The sequence below is a fragment of the Zootoca vivipara genome, chromosome 17, assembly GCF_963506605.1.
Source record: "Zootoca vivipara chromosome 17, rZooViv1.1, whole genome shotgun sequence".
Taxonomy (NCBI): Eukaryota; Metazoa; Chordata; class Lepidosauria; order Squamata; family Lacertidae; genus Zootoca; species Zootoca vivipara.
The window spans coordinates 39603857-39611395 of NC_083292.1; positions in this window are offsets into that span (position 1 = coordinate 39603857).

Here is a 7539-nt window from a genome sequence, read left to right on the forward strand (position 1 = left end):
GGCTTTCCCCACAAGTTCAAGAGTCAACACCTGACTTGGAGAGTGTAAGGACAAGCTTGCTCCGCAGCAGCTGATGTGGAGGTACACTGCCTCTGAAGCTGGAGGCTTTGTCTGGCCATTGTGGCCAAATATCACTAGACGGCCTCCTCAAATTTGTCCAATCTCCTTTTAAAGCCACCTGCAACCTCTGTGGATGTGAATACATTGGGTAAAGAACAAGCTGGTTTGGAGAAGTCCCAGGTCAGCCTGTAGGCCTGTCTGTTTGGAAAAAAAGATCCAGGGAGGTGGACAGAGGAAAACCTTCCTCTGCTCTGAGGCGCCAGAGAGTAGGAAGCTGCAGTGTGTATGCCAGGGAAGGGTCTTTGCTCAAAGAGGGAGCATGTCAAAGGTGGTTGTGGACAATCCTGAGCTAGATTGTTCAGTGGCCTGCCTTGCTCTAAGGCAGCTTCCTACATCCTTGTTTAAATCTGCCTTACTCAGAACCATGAGGACTGGAGTGGTGTTCTGTTTCAAGGGCAAAGGCTGTAGCTCATATGGGAGAGCATGCAGAAGGTCCCTGGTCTTCCTGGTAGAGCTGAGAACGTCCCTTACCTGAAACTTGGAGGATCTCTGCCAGTCATTGTGGGTTCTTGCTGAGCTGGAGGGGCCTCAATCCTTGGTTGCTAAGGCTGCCTTCCTCTGTTGCCAAGACAGCAGCTCCAAGCGGTGCCCTGGAGGAAATTGGGCAGGGAGGTGAAATGACCCCCTCTGATGCCTCAGACACCTATGGGGTGTCTCTTCCTTCAGGCTTCAAGCAGGGATTGGCTCCACCTTTGTCAGGCTCCTTGGGTGCAGACAACAGCTGAAGGGAATCTTTCCATGTAGAACAAGAATTGCCTCCAAACTGTTGGCCCTGTAGGCTGGCCAGCGCTGGCAATGGGAAGATTGTGAGAAAGATCTCTCTCTCTCTCTCTCTCTCCTCTCTCTCTCTCTCTCTCTCTCTCTCTCTCTCTCTCTCTCTCTCTCTCTCTCTCTCTCTCTCTCTCTCTCTCTCTCTCTCCTTTCCCTAGGTCTCAAGGTAAGGCTTCATCTGTGTTTGAGGCTAGGATTCCCTCCTGGGGCAGGCAGTGTGCCATGTGCCTCTGAGCTAGTGCAGAGCGTTTTCCCTCCTGGCCGAGTGACTCCAGGCAGCCTCTGCCCCCCTCTCTTTTTAGAAGAAGGCAAGCAGAACTTTCTAACCAATCAAAGGGGGCAGACTCTTTCCTCAACTTACCGCATCATTCCAGGCAAGGTAGGCCTCACCTCTGCTTTTCAGCTGTTCCTCCTCCTCCGAGAGAGAGTGCCTTCGGGAGCCAGTCCAAACGTGAGTAGCTGCAGGCACGAGCCGCAGCCAAAGAAGAGTTAGAAAGAAATTGAGTTCATCTTGTTTGCTGGCGCTTCAGGAAGTTCAAACTTCTTTTTTGGTTTTTGGGGAGAGGAGACGGGAGTTTTCCAGGGGATTTTCTGGCTGGGGATTTCTGGTGGCCTGAAACATCCATGGAGGAGCAGAAGGGAGTATTTATAATGGCTGATAAAATGAACTATTGAGTGAACGTGCCTATTCCTGCATTGTCGGGGGCTGTGGATACTTCTGTTAACAACCCTGACATTGGGTATGGGGAACCTCTGGCCCTCCAAGTGCCTCTGAGCCACAGCCCCATGATTCCCGGTGAATGGCCATGCAAAGATTCAGCCAAGGTTCCTCATCCCTCCCTTCCCTTCTCAAATGTGTATCTCCCGAGACACAGTTATTACATGGAGGTTTGTTACAATCTATTATGCATTCAGTTTATCCATCGCACAACACAGAAGGGGTCTCTGAGCAAATTGCAAAATGTTTAAAACATGATGCGTGACATGAAATCAGGGAGGGGGGAGAGCTGTGTGTCGCAGTTCACTCTCTCGTAGCTAGAGGTTGTCCTCGAGGAATTTGAAACAATCACATGTTCATTCAAAATCCAATTGAAGCTAGTTTAATTTGACAAAACTGAACTTAGCTTCCAATTGGATCTTTGACATCGAACACTGTGATCTGTTTCAAATTCCCTCATCCCTCCCTTCCCTTTCTCAAATGTGTCATCTCCCCGAGGGACACAGTTATTACATGGAGGTTTGTTACAATTATTATGCATTCAGTTTATCCATCGCACAACACAGAAGGGGTCTCTGAGCAAATTGCAAAATGTTTAAAACCTGATGCGTGACATGAAATCAGGGAGGGGGGAGAGCTGTGTGTCGCAGTTCACTCTCTCGTAGCTAGAGGTTGTCCTCGAGGAATTTGAAACAATCACATGTTCATTCAAAAATCCAATTGAAGCTAGTTTAATTTGACAAAACTGAACTTGATCCTGTGATGCCGGCTTCTAAAAGTCTTGAGAGGCATCAACACCTCTGGCACCCACCCCCCCTTGTTGCTTAGTGGCCCCCTCCCAAGGCCATCCCACCATCCACTTTGGGAACAGTTGAAAACATCATTCCACCTGGTGATCACAGGGTTGCAAGGAACAAGGGCAGAGCTCCGTCAGGGTAGCCAACTTGGTGTCGTCCGGGTGCTGTTGAACTCCCATCATCACCATCCTTGACCATCGGCCTTGCTGGCTGCAACTGGGAACTGGACTCTGGGGACGTCCGTGGGCGACCATGTTTGCTGCTCCTGCATTAAGGAGAACAGTTTTTGGCGCAATGGTCTCCGCCCTGGGAATCGCCCCCTTTTGCCTGCCAAAGCAACTCAGGGGCCTTAGCAAAGGTCCGTTGGTTACCAGGAATGTCACCAGGAAGCCCGTGCTTGGGATGTGAAAGCCCAGTGGGCCTGCTTCACCACTTTGCATTAGGAGGTGGACTGCCTCTGACGCTGGAGGTTCTGTAACCGTTATGACCAGTTGTTACCAACACGCCTCCCAATTTAAAGCCATCTAAGTTGGTGGCTCTCTCCGCACTTTGTGGCCGCAAATTCATTGTGTGAAGCACCTTGCAGGGGGTTGGTGTGCAAGAGGAAGGGGCCAGCAAGTTGTTTAGCCTTGCACACGCTGAAATTCAGAACCTTGCCACCTGCCGGCAGCTGGTCCCCACCCAGCCCAGAAACACGGCAGTAGGAGAAACATGAGGAATCCTGGGAGCGACTTGAAAGTAAAATGGAAAGGAGGCAGTGTGCTGAGAGGCGAGAGTTTATGCTCTGAGCACAGATTCGTTCCTGAGCAAAGCTTCAACCCTCTGGGCCCTTTTGACAGCATTCCTAAAGAACCTAGAGCTCATCAAAACCCAAGTGGCAAAGCTTGGGCTGGACTGCCTTAGGTGGCGGTGGGAGCTGTGTGATTGCTCTCTTAAAGAACATTACAATAAAATTTCCTGCATGTGGAAATCTAGCATGCAAGGCAGAAGCCTAACTGTCTCATTGACATGCTAGATTTCTCTTTTAGGGAATAAAAAAGACCCCCTATAAATCGGAGTAACTCGAGAGCCCCAAGTAGACTGCCAAGTCTCCTCCCTTCGCACCCTGAATAAAGGCTTGGTCGTTTCTTTTCAATTGGAAGATTTATTTATTTATTTATTTATTTTGCTATGCGCAGATCAGTTTGGCAGAAAAGCAAATATCAGTGGCCCCCAGGGGAAAGAATAGTCTGCCTCTCAATTCTCCTGAATGTATGAGCTGCGTCACTAATCGGCTCTCTGGCAATCCAGATTAAATCCGTCAAGTGCGTGGAAACACGAATGCCTTCCATATGCATTGCACCTGTTTTTCTCTTGCTTCTCATTCTCCCCTCCTGCTTTGCAAGCGGCAGTTAGGTTGTTGTTTTTATTTTAAAAAGGCATCCCTTCGGGCTTCCTTTAACGCATCTCCATTTTCCGAGCTGGTGACTTCTCTTCCTTAAAAAGAAAAAAGGAATTACTCACAAAGCCATCCCTGGCGGCAACTCAAACACGCCGTGTAAGCTAAGCAGGAATTTATTTATTTCCCCCCTAAATGGGTCAGGATGTTTGTGTTTTTGTACAACAGCTCGGTGCATTCCTAATTTGAATATTCAGGAGTTACATTTTCTTTTCCTTTTTTGATGGAGAGGCTATTCTTAGCAGCCGTAACAGGATGAAGTTCCCAAGCAGCCGCGAGGCTTTGCCGGGTGATGTTAGAAGCAAATGCTTGTGGGGTACGTGTCGGCAACTGGCAGCTTCCAAAGACACATCCACCCTCCTGGTTGGGGTGTACGGTTTGGCCCCCATGTTGCATTCTGGGACCTACATGGCCTTCGTGGGCTCATGCCAAAGCCAGGAAGAGCATCCTTTTAAGCAGAACTTGTTGGCTTATTGGTGCCTTTCTGTATTGTATATGCCTTCCTGGGCAAAGTTGCCACTTAATCAAAGCCTTCTCCGGTCTTATTTTCTTGTCTGCGGGAGCACCATATAACTCATCTACTCCCCTGCCTGATTACAGGTAGGTAGCCGTGTTGGTCTGGATCGAAGTAAAATAAAAAAATTCCTTCAGTAGCACCTTAAAGACCAACTAAGTTTTTATTTTGGTATGAGCTTTCGTGTGCATGCACACTTCTTCAGATACAGTGAAATGGAAGTTTCCAGGCACTTATGTAGAGAAGGGGTGGGGAGGGGTGGGGATGGGGAGGGGGGATCACTCAGAAGGGTGGTGGAAATGGGTGATTGACTGACTGATAGCTGTTGATGACCGCAAACGACTGCAAATGGTTTTGCATGAAAAAGCAAGGGTTGAGATGGCTGGAGATCGCTTATCATGTATAATGAGATAAGAACCCGATATCTCTGTTCAAACCAGGTCCCTCCATGGTTTTGAGCTTGGTGATAAGTTGCAATTCAGCAACTTCTCTTTCCAGTCTATTTCTGAAATTCTTTTGTAGTAAGACAGCTACTTTGAGATCTTGTATAGAATGTCCTGGGAGACATTCCCCTGCCTGAAACTCTGGTGAGCCACTGCCAATCAGTGTAGACCATGTTAAGCTAGACAAACCCAGGACCCGGCTTCCTATGTCCCTCTTCAAACCAGCCCTTTATTTTGAACCATGAGGGCTGGAATCTTGGGACTTGTTCTCAGAGGAAGGGCCACATTGCATTGGAGCCCGTACATTGCATGCAAAATGTCCCAGGTTCAATTCTTGGCATCCCCAGGTAGGGCTGAGAATGCCCCCCCAAAAAACCCCGAAGAGATGCTGCCAGTCAGTGCAGCCAACACTGAACGAGAAGGACCAAAAGCAGCTTCTGACACCCCTAGGTTGTTGCATTTTGGAGAACAGCCTGTTAGCTGGTCAGCAGAATGTGATGCTCCTATCTCTGCACATACTGTTTGGGAAAGTGCAGGTGAGCCCAGGGATATTTCCAGTTGAAGCCTCTCGAGAAGCAGGTTTCATGTTTTGAGAGGTGAGGGAGACCATCAGACAGATCTTGGAAGATCACAGAAGACTCCATCAAGCCTTGGTGGACCAAATGTGAGACTTGCGTGCTTGACAGCAGCTTAGCAGATGTTTTCGAGGCAGAAGGCCCCAGGTTTTCTTTCGGTTGAAAGGCTGCCTTGCAAAGTCCAGTTGCAAAGACCCTCTCTCTGCCTGACTTCCTGGGCGGTGAGCACAGATATTGCTGGTCAACATGAGCAGCAATGTGACCCAGTAGTCTGGCTCCATTTAAGGCAGCATCCTATTTAACATTTGGTTGCTTTGAATCATCAGTACTGCAATTCCGTACTTAAGGAGTGGGGAACCTGAGGGCTGAATGTGGCCCTTCAGCTGTTTCCACCCGGCCCTCAGAGCTTTCACAAGGCCACGCCCTTCACCAGCCTTGCATTCATTGCTGCACCCAGTTTTGGCCCCACCCACATCTGGCATGTGGCCCCCCAGAAGAGTCCCAAGAAGTGCGGACATCGGACTTCCCCACCCCCTGCCCCACCAAAGTAATTGGGGCTTGCTTCTGAGTCAGCCTGCCTCATCTTGCATTGCACACAGCTTTTAAAAATGTCTGTGTTGAGTTTTAATAGGCAGGGGGTCTCCACTTTGTGCCAAAAGATCTCCAGCAAGGCAACACGAACCCGACAACCGCTTTTTGAACAAAGAAACGCCTTTGGTTCCATTATCCTTGCAGTTCCCGGTAGCATTCCACGTGTTACGTAACACAGGTTTCTAGCACGTTCTTGGCATGAGAGAGAGAGAGAGAGAGAGAGAGAGAGAGAGAGCGCCTCTGAAAGTGACTGTTGTCGAATAAAAGAGCCTCAAGTGTTGGGCAAATACGTAGATCACACACATACACCCTGAACAAGACACTAGAATGGCCAGAGTCCCTGTGTGCTAGCTAAGCCAGCATGGTGAGTGCTCAGGGGTCATGATGGGAGATACCCCCAACAACCCCCAACAAAACCTGTTGGTGATTCTGCTGCCATAGCTTCTGGCATTTAATCAGGGCATTTTAACACTTTCCCCCAAGCTTGAGGACTAGCACCTTATATACAAAGGAAAAAGAAAAAGCCCTGAGGTACTCAGAATACCGAATTCTATGCCCAATTGCAAATTCAGTCATCCTGCATTCACCCTGTGCAGCAGAGAGAGGATATAGGTGCAAGTAAATTAACCGTCTGCAAGGAAGAAATTGAGAAACCATTCTTCTTTAGTAGCCTGACTCCCCCAGGCACAGACTCTTCAGATGGCTTTCTTCAGACTGCTTAACCTGTCAGCAAGAAGGAGGAAGCCAACAGTATTGCATTAATAGCATATTTCAGATTCTGGACTGCCATAGCCTCTTCCCAGTAGCTGTCAGTCTTTCTACAAGGCTGGGCCAGTGGGCAGGTGGGGACGTCCTTCAGGGAGCAGAGCAGCCGTCTTTGCATGCAGAAAGAGTCCCAGGTTCAATCTCTTAACATCTTTGAGAAGTAAACAGGAAAGTCTCATTTGAGGGCCTCTGAAAACTCAACCCCTGCTGGGCAGAGTTTGACAATACTGGGCTGTGTGTGTGTGTGTGTGTGTGTGTGTGTGTGTGTGTGTGTGTCACTGGTCCGATTCGAGGAACGGTTGAGTGACCTGGGTTTAACCTGGAGAAAAGGAGACAAAGGTGATAAGAGAGCCACCTTGAAATATCTGTTGCATGGGAGATGGAGCCAGTAGGCCCCGAATCAATGGATTCGGATTCCAAGAATGGAGATTCCGACTGAACATTAGGAAGAACTTTCTGACGGTAAGAGCTGTTTGACTGTGGAACGGACTCCCTGCAAAAGTGGTGGACTCGCTTCCTTGTAGGTTTTTAAGCAGAGGTTGGAGGGGATCTTTGATCCAGGGGTTGGACTAGATGGCTCTTGGGCTCCCTTCCAACTCTGATTCTATGATAATTATGTTCCTAGGAGTTGTTCTCTCCCCCCCCCCATCCCAATTCCTAAATTAAATCTGCTTGGTACCATCGTCAGACGGAAACGGGCTTCGATGGATCTTGTTTTCAGCTCTGCTCGTCTGCCTTTGAGCAAAGGCACTGTCTGCGGCTGCCGAGAGCCCCTCCAGGACTAGATTGTGTTTGTGATGTACATGC